This window comes from Chenopodium quinoa, unplaced genomic scaffold (genome assembly GCF_001683475.1).
Source record: "Chenopodium quinoa cultivar QQ74 unplaced genomic scaffold, ASM168347v1, whole genome shotgun sequence".
In the NCBI taxonomy this organism is placed as follows: Eukaryota; Viridiplantae; Streptophyta; class Magnoliopsida; order Caryophyllales; family Amaranthaceae; genus Chenopodium; species Chenopodium quinoa.
In genome coordinates this window covers 2,590,125-2,604,726 of record NW_018742238.1, presented here as the reverse complement: position 1 = coordinate 2,604,726, position 14,602 = coordinate 2,590,125, and positions in this window count along the sequence as shown.

The following is a 14,602-nucleotide window of genomic DNA, read 5'->3' as shown; positions in this document are numbered from 1 at the left end:
TCAAATACTTGCAAGCGGTCAAAGAAGAGGCTGAGTCACTTGATGAATTTCTTCTAAGTCAAGTGCCCAGGTCAGAAAACAATCAGGCGGATGCTCTTTCTAAACTGGCATCATCCGCCTCCTATGATACGCCTAGGTCATTTTTTTGGGAAGTTATGGAAAAAAAGAAGTATTGAACAAGATCCCATTGGAATTTTGGACCGAAGCTCAACCTGGATGGATGGCAGCTTAGCTTATCTAGCAGACGACACTTTGCTGGATGCAATGATGCATACCCAGAAGCGGTTGAAATGAAAAAGCGAGCTGCAAACTTTGAGATTCATAATGCAGAACTTTCAAGAAGGGTTATCTGTAGCCGTTATTAAAATGTATCAACCCAAGAAGGGGGAAAGAGGTTTTAGAGGATCTGTACTCGGGTTTTTATGCATCACACATAGGCAGCAGGTCTCTAGAAAAAAGGGCCAAGCGGAAAGGATACTTTTGGCCCACTCTTGAGGAAGACGCCATGAAAATGGTGAAGAAATGTGACAAATGTCAAAGATTTGGCAAACTCATACACCGTCCGGCCACTGACCTGACGACCATTCACAGCCCAGTACCATTCGTCAAATGGGGCATGGACATTCTGGGTCCGTATACGCCTGGTACAGGCGGACGACGATATATTCTAGTTGATGTTGACTACTTCACCAAATGGGTAGTAGTAGAGGCGGGCAAAGGCATTAAGACAAAGAATGTCATCTCTTTCATCTGGAGGAATATCATCACCCGGTTTGGGGTACCCATGTCCACGGTCTTTGACAATGGCCCTCAGTTTGAGAAGAATTGGTTGGGAGATTAAGGGATCTCACATTGCTTTGCATCAGTCGGCCGTCCCTAAGCAAACGGCCAGGTTGAAGCCTTCAACAAGCTTATCTCAGACAACATTAAGAAGAAAATTAAAAGGGCTGGTGGTCTATGGGCAGATGAGTTGCCTCATGTCCTATGGGCCATCAGAACAACTGAAAAAAGGGCAACTGGTGAAACCCCGTTTCTTATGACATATGGCGTAGAAGTCGTCTTGCCTATTGAACATTATGAGCCAACTCTTCGAGTCATGCTTTATGACGAAGAGGCTAACTGGGAGGCCATGCGGCTAGCGTTGGACTCACTCTCGGAGCGCAGGGGCAATGCCGCCTTGCGTGATGAGATTTATCGTTTGAGAATGACAAAAGCCTACAACAAAAGAGTACACAAACGACCCTTGAAATTAAAGTAGGGGACTTTGTGTTACGAAAAATGGAGGCAAATGGTAGGGAAAATGAGCAGGGAAAACTGAATCCCAATTGGGAAGGTCCTTACCGGATCTATAAAGAAGTAAGAGGTGGCACCTACCGCCAGGAAACTCCAGACGGCAGGCAGCTAGCCAGAACTTGGAATGTAGACAACTTAAAAAAGTACTACTTCTAAGACTTCAAAAATTTTGTAAATAAAGTTTACCAATGAACAGTTGTTCTTTATTTTCAATCATATTTATTGCTTTCTGTATAAATACCGTCCGTGCAATGTACAGACGGACTTGTTAAAATTTTACGTCTGCTCCAACATGAGTAGATATAAGCTAAGTCTAAAACCTTGGCAGCTATGTGTGGTTCCTTATAGAACACCCTGATGAGGCCAATGGCTAGATGATAATACAAACCGTCTGCTCCAACATGGGTAGGCAACCGGTGATGCCCATCCGGGTGAATTCGTCGCAGAGAGCATCTCCCATTCGGGTGGCACATTGCTCTATAAACTTAAAAACAAACGGCCCTATCGACTGTCAGGATTAAGAGTTCGCGGCCGTTTGAATGATCAATTGAACCTGGATAACATAGGTTACCGTCTGTATCAAACAGTAACCGTTAGCTATCTTGGTTGGATATAACCTGTTTCGGGGGTTTTTGGGGTCCCTCGGGAGCGTTACAATCCTGAGTATGCGCGCCTGACGTCTATACCTGCAAAACCATGAAACTCCGGTTGGGTGGAGTTCCGCCTCCGACGATCAAGTTAGTATGATTCCGGATGGATAAAAGTGCGGAAAGTAAATAGGTTTTTCTCACTGATTCAGAGAGATTCTGCAATTAATGTTGCTCAAGGTTTGTGTATGTATTTTTTTGAATGGGCAATAAATGAGGAGTTTCCTCTATTTATAGCAGATGAGGATCTGCTCCCCCATTGGGGGTACAATGCCACGTGACATCCTCTGATTGGATCCCTTTGGGCCTCTACGAGGTTGACACGTGTCGGTCCCTCATTGGGCCCCGTGGAACGGGTAATTTTTACCCCAAACATTTGCCCCTCATAGGTGTGACATAGGTGTGACGTGGCTTGCCACGTGGCACCTATGACACTTATCACAATGCAAGAAGGCGACGGTTTGCCTCCTTCCCTCTATTTTTGAATTTTGAAATTGCTAGAGGGGGAAGGTGACGGTTCGCCTTCTGGGGTTTCCTATAAATAGGAACCTCCCTCCTCTCATTCCTCACTTTGCCAATCTTTTGAGAGAATTTCTTTGAGAGAAAAAGAGAGTTTCCGATTCCGGCTGCTCTTTCTTGCAAACAACCTTCAATTCCAATACATCCGGGTACCGGAGCTCAGCATTTCTGAGTATATGGCTAATGAAATACACCGGGAGCTGTTTGCCGTCTCTCTCAGCAAGGAGAACAACACTAAGGGAGTGATTTGAGACGGCTAGGTACATGTAGAGAACCTCCTTAGGCAGGGGACTCACTAGCCTTGGCATAGAGTGCAACTGTTGCTTTAACCTCTGAAATGACGCCTCAGCTTCCTCTCCCCATTCAAATCTAGACCTCTTCCTGATTGCTTGGAAGAAGTAGAGGCACTTGTCGCCAGACCGGCTGAGGAATCTTCCTAATGCCGCCAGGCAACCGGTAAGTTTCTGGGCTTCCTTGACAGTGCAGGGTGACTTCATGTCAATCACCGCCCGTACTTTTTCCGGATTGGCCTCTATGCCTCATTGATCAATCAGAAATCCGAGAAACTTCCCAGACTCAACACCAAAGACACACTTTTTGGGATTAAGCATGACCTTTTGCCGCTTGAGGGTGGTGAAGGTTTCTCGGAGGTCGGCTAGGTGATCCGCCTGTAGCTTGGATTTGACTATCATGTCATCAATATACGCCTCTACATTCCTTCCGATTTGATTGATGAAAACCGTGTTAATCATTCGGTGGAAGGTAGCAGACGCATTCTTCAACCCAAACGGCATCACCGTGTAGCAGTACAACCCCTGATCAGTGACGAAGGCCGTCTTCTCCTGATCCTTCTTCCATAGGGGTATCTGATAGAAGCCTGAGTAGGTATCCATGAAACTCATCAAAGCATGGCCGGCTGTAGAGTCGACTAGGTTGTCGATCTTAGGAAGTGGATAGCTATCCTTCGGACATGCCTTGTTCAGATCTGTGTAATCTACACACATCCGCCAGGTACCATTCGGCTTTTTAACAAGGACAACATTTGCTACCGAATCCGGGTAGTGGCATTGCCGAATGAACCCGACATCCAGGAGCTTTTTGACCTCGGCGGCTGCCGCCTGAGATCTCTCCTCACCATGATCCCTCTTCTTTTGCCTAACCGGCTTCTTTTTGGGATCTACGGCGAGTTTTTGGACGGCTAGATCCGGGCTGACGCCTGGCATCTCCTCCACTTCAAAGGTGAATATGCTTTTGAACTCTTCCAGAAGTTGGAGCAAGCCTGCTCCCAACTTTTCAAAAGCAACCGTCCCAACTTTGACGGTTCTGTCGGGGCGGCTATCGTCCAAGACGACATCAATGCTCTCACCAGCCGGCTGGGGTCAGGAGTCATCCGACTTTTCCCCGGTCAGTGATTGCTATTTCTCTTTTTTGACGGGGGCTAATTGGTCCGCCTTTCTCTTTTTGTCGGCTGCTTTGGGAGCGCGGCTTCCTTGTCATCGAGGTCAATGGGTTCCTCGTTATGGCCGGCTGCCGTAGCAGTCGGCTTGACGTCTGAGATATAGCACTCCCTAGCCGTCTTCTGATCCCCGTTCAGGGCACCCACTAACCCATCATCCCTCTCAAACTTGATCAGCATGAGGGATGGGATGATGATTGCCTTGGACTCGTTGAGGATGGGACGGCCCAAAATGAGATTGTAGGCGGTCAATTCCTCGACCACCAAAAACTTGACGACCATGTGCCGTCCTTCCCCCTTTTCTCCTACCCAGATGGGTAGGTCAATCCTCCCCACCAGATGCACTACTCCTCCCCCAAAGCCGACTAGGGGGTGAGGAGCCTTGTGCATACTGCTAGGCTTATACTTGAGCTTTGCCAAGCACTGATAGCTGATCAGGTCAGACGAGATCCCGGTATCAATTAAGATCCGGCCAACTCGTTGATTGGCAACCTTGCATTCGATGACAATGGGGTCATCATGGGGCCGCCTGACCATATCCCAATCCTTCTTAGAGATGAAGACCTCAGGGAAGGTGTCTTTCGACGCCTGGCCCTCATCCTCTGGGTTGGACAGCTTTCGGATGTTATCCTTGGTACCCCGGATGGTAGGACCCCCGCTTGCGAAGCCGCCTGCTATGGTGAAGATGTGCTCTTAATCAACTTCAGAGCTCACAACCGGCTTCTTTGACGGTTGCTCGCCGTTTAATTTGGAGTTGCCCTTGGATTTCACCAGGTAAGACTTTAAAGCCCCCTCATCAGCCAGACGGTCCAATAGCCGCCTGAGGCTATAGCAACCATTGGTGTCATGGCCAACATCCTCATGGAACTGACAGTATTTGCTCTTGTCTCTGTTCTTGACAGAGGTCTTCATTGCCGCCGGTTTTTCAAGGGTCAACCGGTCTTTTATCTCCATGAGGATGGAGGAGCAGTCCTTGTTGAACTCGTACTTGGGGACGTACGGCTCCAACTTTCTATGTCTCTTCTGGGACGGCTGACCAGTGCGATCCGCTGCCAGGACTTCTTTTCTTTTCTTCTTTTTTTTCGCCGGCTGAGTAGGCCGGCTGTCTCTCTTGTCGGACCTCTTGGGTTCCGACGAGTGCCTGACGGCACAGAGTTCTGACGCTTGTATATAGGCTTCGACCTCCATCAACACCTCTTGGAGGGTAGTAACCCTCTTGCGGACCAGGTGAAACTTGAAGGTTGACCCATCCTTCAGACCCTTGAAGAAGTCTGTATATGCAACTTCATCAGACAACCCTTGAATCTGAATTCTCATCAGATTGAACCGCCTGACATAGGACCGTAGTCCCTCCTTGTCACCCTGCTGAATAGCCCCTAGGTCGAGACTTGTCTTTTTGGCAGGGATGTTCATGGAGAAGTTGGACGCGAACAGATAGGCAAGCGTCTTGAAGCTGTTAATGCACCCATCTGGTAGGTTGCCATACCATCGTTAGACTATGCCCTTCAATGTAGCCGGGAAGCATCGGCACCAGGCGGCATCATTCAACCCCTGTAGGTACATGAGGTGAAAGGAATGGTGTCCTTCCAACAAGTGTATTATTCCGGTAGAGGGTTCAGAATTATTACAGAGGTAATTCTTCAGTAAGGTCAAGTGATCGGAATGCCTAGGTGGAGGCCGCTTCCGATTAGTAATATCAGGGTACAATTGATATTACAGCTTAATCTTAACTGAACCCTTCGGGTCGAACCCAATCGAATCTCCGATCCGAGACGTCGAATTAATCCGAAAGGATTTAATGAGTCGACAGAGTTTTACGAATACAGACGTCGGAAATCGAGCCTAGGGCGTCGATACCGAGCGTCGCAAAAACACAAGCAACAAGTATGAGCGTAGCCGTAGCTAGGCTAGGCTAGCTCATAGCATGCCTAGGTGCACCATGTGTGTGCTAGGCGCACCATGGTGTGCTAGGCACCATCGCAGCCTAGGCGCACCCTGGCAGCCCATCGCGTGCTAGCATGGATGCCTAGGTGCGCATGGCAACCATCACAGGCCACACAAGCACCAGGCAGCCCGTAGCATGCTAGCGTGGCGCCTGGGTGCATGTGGTGCCCTATCGTAGTGCACAGGCCTTGCTAGGCACCATCGCAAGGCTTGGCACCACGCACAAGCACCATCGCACTGCCAGGGGGCATGCGTGTGTGCCTCGCAGCCTCGCACACTACCCTCGCACAGCAGCCGCACTGATGCGTGTGGGCTAGTGCGTGCGCGTGCAAAGGCTGGCTAGGGTGCTAGCAGCAGCACCACGCATGCATGTGCGTGTGCGTGGTGCATGACGCATGGCTGGTGCATGATGCGAGGTGCAAGGCTTGCACATATGCGACCAGCCAGTGCGTGTGGGCATGAGGCGTGTGCGCATGATGCGAGGGTCAGTGCGGCCAGCATGCGTGGCTCGCTAGCAGCACGCATGCTGGCTGTGCTAGCGATGCGATGCGAGGAGAGAGATGCGTGGTGCGATAGGCATTGCTAGGCTGCCAGCAGCAGCGCCTAGCACTGGCCAGCACCAGCGCCTAGCATGGCCTAGCACCAGGCATGCGAGGCTTCTGGGCAGCACCACGCTAGCTGGCTGGGCTGGCCAACGCCATGCTAGCTGGCGTGCTAGCTGGAAGCAGCCCAGCTGCCCATGTGGTGGCGGTTTAGGTGAAGAGGTGGGGACCAATCTTGGGCAAGGCCTTGAGGAGCAAGGCAATGGTCCCCCCACCCATTCATGGTCCTCACCTAACCTTCTCTCTCTATTTGACACTTGTTGCATTGTGATTAGTTTTGTTTAATAATTTATTTTAGAAATAAATTAATTAGAAAAATTCATTCTCCCACATTGGTGGAGGATGAAATATCAAGGGATCATTTACCAAGCTTGGTATTGGGATTTGAGACAACCTTGAGTGGAATTAAAAAGGCAACTCTAGAAAAGAGTAAACCTTTGATTCGTAAAACTCATAGTTATTTTGTCCGGGTCTTGACTAACCTTCAAGACTTAGGACGCTCGGGTCGGGTCGAGGGTACGATCCGTCGGAGATCTCGTCTTTTCGGGATTTTGAAGTAAGAGCTCTTTTGGAGCGAAGCACGCGTCAAAGGTATAATTCTTGTCCTTAATCTTGTTTGATTAAGTTTATTATGCTTGTTTAATTGCTTTAATTAAGGGGCGGGTCTTGGTGGGTTTCCTTCCGTGTAGTGTCGGGTCACTACGAAACCCTACATGAGGTTGGTGTAGGTCATTAGGTGGTCTTCCGGGTTGGTGGTATCGTCGTATTTACCAACCAACACATTTTTAACCTTGGCCGGCTGTGCCGCCTCAGTAATTTCCCGGGAGAAAGCCAAAGGCTGTTCCCCAAGGTTGAGAAGCCGAAGCTGCTAGTCCATGGGCTGGACCTGATGTGCTGCCTGACCCCCAAAGGGGGACGGCTGCATGTATGGTGATCCATACGGCATGTATGGCTGTTGGGGCACATACGGAGCCGGCGGGATAATATGAGGGCCAGTATGTGCGGACATGCCGCGTGACTGACTCCCTTGGTGCGTCTCCGAATGCTTCATTGAAGTATTGCGGAAACTGTCTGGGTAAGTCGACGTTGAGGCCGACCCAGACATTTGCTGACTTCTCTTCTCCTGGATGAACATCCGGGCGTTGGAGAAAGTCTTCTTTGACCCAGCCGGCTGTACTTGCCGGATGATCTTCCTTTGCCCTGATTCAGGGAAACGAAGTTTTAAGAGGTCGATCAGGGGCCCATCCGTCCCCTTGGGTTTGGGGTGAGGAGTAGGCACCTGGTCTTTAATGTGCTTCTTCCTAGAGGGAGAAGGCTTCTTTGCCGACTAACCCTTGTTTGAGCTAGTTGACTTCTTGATTATGTCCTTTATTTCCCCCTTGAAACTCGTCATGAATCTCATGAGCTCGTCTCTGGTGACGGGGGCTTTGCCCTCCGCCGCCTGGGGTTGCCCAGCATGCTTGCCGCCTGGGTTGCTGGGACCAACTTTGTCCTGGCCCCGTTCCCTTGTTTCTTTGGAACGGACGCGCCTTGTTCGAAGTGACCCGTCTGGGGCCACATAGGTGTCGACCTCATAGTCGTCACTACTATCATGGTCCGTATGGACCTCAGGCTTAGCCGTAGGCCGGCTGCCTTCTACAGGCGGTACAGTATCAGATGCCATCTCAGAAGTACTCTCCCCACAGACGGCGCCAAATGTTTCGGGGGTTTTTGGGGTCCCTCGGGAGAGTTACAATCCTGAGTATGCGCGCCTGACGTCTATACCTGCAAAACCACGAAACTCCGGTTGGGTGGAGTTCCGCCTCCGACGATCAAGTTAGTATGATTCCGGATGGATAAAAGTGCGGAAAGTAAATAGGTTTTTCTCACTGATTCAGAGTGATTCCACAATTAATGTTGCTCAGGGTTTGTGTATGTATTTTTTTGAATGGGCAATAAATGAGCAGTTTCCTCTATTTATAGCAGATGAGGATCTACTCCCCCATTGGGGGTACAATGCCACGTGGCATCCTCTGATTGGATCCCTTTGGGCCTCTACAAGGTTGACACGTGTCGGTCCCTCATTAGGCCACGTGGCAGGGGTAATTTTTACCCCAAACATAACCTATTATTTCTCAGAGGCAATGCAAACAATTAAATTTGAGGATCTAAGCTAAGCCAAAAACTTAACAGCTATAAAATACTCGTTAAAAGAAATTACTCACAGTCAATGGTCTTCTGCTATTAAACAATAATTTGTCTGCTTCAGCAAGAGCAAGACATCCGGTGAAGCCCATCCGGGTGAATTCATCGTAGAAAACAATTGGCCAAGACTGATTTAACCCCATAAGGATTAACTCACAGCCGGTTGACCTACATAATCTAAGATGGCACCTAGTTGGCATAGCAAAAACCACATGACTTATTGATTCTAGCCGGTATCCGGCTGCCATCCCAACTTAGATTAAAATTCTCTGAAAATCGATTCAGATGCGGTCAATGACCTCCTGATATTCATTCCTCATGCTCAATGGACGACTGTCCGCTTGGTTTGGGGTAATCACCTTGGTGATTTATTGACCCAAAAATTAGTCATACCCTTACAGGTATCAATAATTTTTTAGGTCAATCAACCCACTTTTAAAACCAAGCACACATCCGTCCAGGGGAAAATACACCTGGTGCATCCGGTGAACTGCATGTATTAGGCTACGTGCTTGGCAAAATATATGCATATCGAAGATTGCAAAGATTGAAAAATTGCAAAATTTGGCAAAACCGACTCAGTCGACAAATTATATAATAAAAACCGACCAAAAGCCCGGTAGAGTAATTGTCAAACCGGATCTACATCCGGGAAAGAGAAATATTGTCAAACAAATACAACAGAAATACTCAGCACATAGGCCGGAAATACAAACGGCCACCAAAAGTTTATATTTACTGTGGTGGGGCCGTGGTCACATCCTTCGCAGGCGGACCAGGAGCAGAGTTCTCCTGGGGTTCATCTTCTTGTTGCTCTTCCTCCTCATCCTCCCTTGCGCCATCAGTTGCCTCCTCACCGAGCTCTTTCTTGACCCACTCCTGAAACGGCTCAGGCTCCGGCTTCCCTTCAGCCCTTGCTGAGAGAACAAGATCTGCGTATCTATACGCCAGGTCCTAGACGTCATACTTAGCATCCGGATACACCAGCTCCCAGGCCATCTTCATCCGGTCTTTGCTGTCTTGCTCATTCTCCTCAATAAGCCGACTCAGCTCAGCCTCCAAGGTTACCCTAAAGTTGCCCCGGGAGGCGGCCATCTCCTTCTTCAGACGGTCGTTTTCTGCTTTGAGAGCGGCGTTCTCCTTGTTGGTCTCCTCCAGGGATTTTAAGGCTCGCCTAAGCACTTTTGAGCTCCGCCTCCAGATTTGAGGCCTATAGGTTCGCCTCAGCAAGGGCAGCTGTAAGCTACTTGATGGAATCCGCCTGTGACAGGAGCTCAGCTTTAGTCTCAAGGTCATGTATTAGCATTGAATATTGAGCAACATCAGTGGAATCAGACGCCTCTCTTTTGGCTCGCCTTACCTCTTCCTGCTTTCGAGCATACGGCTTTTTCAGCCCCTCTACTCGCAGCATCGTCTGTATACATGCAAACGGTGTTAGAAAAGCAACCGCCAATATACTTGGAAAAATGTGAGTAAAGCTATTATACCTCAGACAGAAGAGAGAGGACGCGTTCAACATTGAACGCCTGGATCCCAGGGATGGCCTCCTTGTCCTCCTTTGGGATAGCCCTCAGCATGGCTTTAGAGGGATAGCCCTCAGCATGGCTTTAGAGAACTGCTGCACATCCGGCCACCGGAGGGATGGATCTGCACCAGAAGTTAGATATGGTAAGAAAGCTACATAGGCGCTACCAACAGACTGCCGACTACCTGAAGAACCCTCTGAGTGTAGCTGAGAATGCGACTTGACCCGCATGGGACAACCAAGCTTAAAGGAGGAGTTGAAGGGATCAGTCGTATCTTAGGGATAAGGCTGAAGGCTCAGATCGCCTACAGCCGCCGCTGCAGAACCGCTTGCAGCTTTGGGTGGCTAGGCACCCTTCGGCACCTCAGCGGCACCCGACTGGTTAGAAAGGTCTATTCCCAGACCAGCATTTCTGATACTCTTCCCTCCAACGGTTAGACGACCCTTCCCAAGCAGAAGCTTAGAAGTCGTTTGAGTAGAAGTTATATTTTCTGGATTTGTTAGAGCTGCTGACCTCGTCACCCGGCCTCCGTCTAATTATCTTGGAAAGGGACCTAGGAGCTCCCTTTTCTCCATCTTGAAAAACAAACCAGATGTTAAGCATACAGCCGAAACCAGGCATTAATCATACAGCCGGTTCATAACCTTTTGTATATAAAAATAAGGCAATGGGGAAGAAGTTAGGGCAGGCGGTTTATACCTGGCCTTTAGCCGCCAGAGCGGCTTTCTTCTTCTCCGCATTTTCTCTACGGAGTCTGCTGTAAAACGAGCAGGCATTTTGTTTTCTAGAAGCATCCTTCTGGCGGTTTTTGCAAAAAGAACCGTCTGTCAAATCATCAAGCAGGCAAAAATAAATCACAAGTTAGAAACAATAAAGATGACATAATATTGCCGAATGCATGCTCTACATACGTCTGTCAAACATGGTGCTTAAACCGCAGGCGGACAAGAACCCCTCGTCCCTCCGAAACTCTTGTTTGGGTACCTAGTTTTTGGATACACTTATTAATTCCTTGGTTGAGAGAGTGATGGTTGTAAGTTTAAAAAACCCCGGCTCTATTATTTTTTCATAGTCTTTATCCGGGACCTGTGGAAGTTTACATTTCTGCCCTAGCAGATCCGGCTTCTTATTATATTAGCAGTATTCAATGTTCTCTTACCGTTTGGGGGCAAAAACCAGATATAACCGGTTCTTCCAATCAGATCACTTAGACGGTTTGTCTAGGGTCATCAAATAGTTGGGGTAGGTGGTTAATGTGTACCACGCTCTCCACCCGCATGGGCTACGGCTCAGATAATGCATGTGGGCAAAAGCCTCCCAGCCGGGATGGAGGCTGTGCATCTCACAAGCGGCGATGTATCCCAGAATGTTAACCTAAGAGTTTGGGGTTAACTGCCACACTCCCAGGCCGTATCCTCGCAGGATAGCCTTGATTGAGTCATGAAGGGTAAAGCGGAGACCGGCTAGGATAGCCACTTCAAAGCAGCCAAAATAATAGTTGGCATTTGGCTGGTCATTTTTCCAGGCAATGGTCCCCAATTCAGGCGGCACTCGGTTGGTATATCCTTCGCCAAGAGGACGTTTGAATTTGAAGGCCTTCAGGTGCTTCTCCTCTAACAGAGACATGGATCTGGAATGGATCCCCCTCATTGTTCCATTTTAATCTCTCCTCCGCCTCACTATCCTCAATCGGTGATAGTGAGTTGCTGCTCTCTTCAGGGCTAGACCCAGAGGCGGACTCACCCCCGCTTCTCTCAGGGGCAGCCTCATTCGCCTCCTCAGATCTAGACACAGAGGTAGCTTCAGCACCGTGTCCATTCTCTGATTCAAGGATCCCGTCACTAGGAGTGTTGGGTGCACCCGGAGGGGATCCTCTTGCCTCTTTATCCTGTTCTATCTCAGGCGACACACCTTCTGTGCTCTCTTCCCTATAACCCGGATCTACAGTTGTCCATCTAGTCCAAGCCATAGTGTCCTGCACAGACACGGAGACAGTCGGATTTGGAGATGAACAAGAGTGATCCAAGCACCCAGAGGCGGCACCCCCAATCCTAGACTCAGCCATACCAGGGGACCGGCTTCCTACTAAACTAGGTTGTGCTGTGTTTGCTGTTAGTGAATCCATTTATAAAATGAAATGTACACAAACGAAAAAATGAAAGAGTTGAGAGGGGGAGAGACGGTACCTCTAAGATGTGCTGAAAATGAAGTCAAGCGTTGACCGGCTGTAACTTGTAGGCGGAAATCGAACAATTGCTTGCAAGATGCACAGACGGTTAACCGGATGTACCCCCTTGAAAAAGAAGAGAATTGTTTGGAGAGTACCTAGGCGGTTCTCAGAAATTCTCCTGTCTGTCAAAATCACAGACGTTATACCAGTTGTATCTAGTTGGTAAAAAGAGACAATTGTCTGGAAGATACGCAGACGATTGTCATATGTTCTCTCTCTAGAAACGGTTGACTTTCTGTAAATTTTGGAAATGTCCGAAAAAAGAGGAGGGTAAAAACCTATTTATGGAAGGGTAATTTTAGGGGCATCTCCGTAATTCCCCCAGAAGGTAAACAGTTGGACCTATTCACCAACACTTAAGTGACAAGTGTCATATGCGTCACATGGCATGCCACGTCACCCTTGTGAGGGGCAAATGTTTTGGGTAAAAATACCCAGGCCACGTGGCCTAATCAGAAGGTGACACATGTCACCCTAGGAGAGGTTCTAAATGAACCAATCCCAAGTTGACACGTGGCACTCCTAGTCAGCATGGAAAAAGATAGCCTTCGGGCCCGATTCTCGTGACAGCCTATCCATTTCTAGGTTTCCGTAACCTAGGATAGCGGCACGAATCCCAAGAACCTATAAATAGGGAGATGTTCCCACCTTGGGTGTCATTTGTACACATTCATTCAACACGAACAAATCAGATCAGTCAACGATTGCAAATAATTAACTCTCACTTCAGAGAATATTCCCGATCTCGGAATCCGAGAAGATACTACTTTACTTACCGCACTTTTTACACCTTCCGAACGCGTTCTAACTTGATCGTCGGAGGCGGAATTCCACCCAACTGGAGTCTCCGTTGTTTTGCATGTACCGGCGCCCGGAATCTAGTCTTAGTGTTGCAACTCTCCCGAGGGACACAGAAAAACCTGAAACAGTTATTACTAGATGGAAGCCCGTGCGATGCACAGGTTTTTTATACATAAATCTCATGAAAAGATTATTTTCTTAATTTAACCCTATAATTTTTTTTTTATTATTTTGCTTATTAGAAAACGGATAATTTGTTTTATTTTTATGCAACTTATAATGCGACCTTAATTTACTAATATTAGTTATATGAAAATTATAAGTATGATAGATATTAGAATAAAATCATAATCCTGTTCGTATTTTTTTAACCTATGATTCGTTTGTATAACGAAAACACGTTGTTCCACTTAACATATATAGTTATAGAATCACTATTTTTCTTTCCCAAACAATAACTTCGACCACAATTATTCTTTTACTTTGTATCAACTTTATACAATGAAAAATTAATAAAATAAACCCAAAACTACAAGGTTAAAATAAATATGGTGGGAATAATAGTAAAAGATATGACTTTATAAAATTTTAAATAGTTAAATGAAATATATATATATATATATATATATATATATATATATATATATATATATATATGTGTGTGTGTGTGTGTGTGTGTGTGTGTGTGTGTGTGTGTGTGTATGTGTGTGTGTGTGTGTGTGTGTGTCTATATATATATATATATACTACCAAAAGTGTTGCATTACGAAAATTAACCTAATTGAATAAAATTATATCTTTATAATAATATAGATATTCTACCAAAAACTATAATACACAAAATTTAATACGATAAGTAACATAATTAGATTAGGTAAAATAAAACAAAACATACATCTTATAAAATAATGAATAACAATCAATTTATTTTGTTTACCATCAGAAAGCCTTGACATACTTACATTATTTCCAATATTTTTTGTTAATCAACGAATTATACCTGAAAAAAATTCACACCATGTAAAAGTGTAGATAAATAATATTCACATGTTTGTGATTTTTGTATAGTATATATATTGTCTATTTACAATTGAAAAAAAAAATCAAAATTATATTTTTGAGAGGATGTATACAAATCGTTAATATCATTTTATCTTATATATTTGTGGAGTAGCAAATAAATCTCTTGTAAAAAATTTTATCTAATCATGAAATGGGTTGCTAGATAAGATAAAAATTGAACATTATTGTTTTTTTTTTTTTGAATAATATTGATAAAGACTGAACGTTATTGTTATTTATTTATTTTTGAAGAAAATTGATTTTTTTTACAAAACAAATTGAAGAATACTAGTTAATTATTAATAATTTATATGTCTTTTAAAATGTTTTTTTGAAAA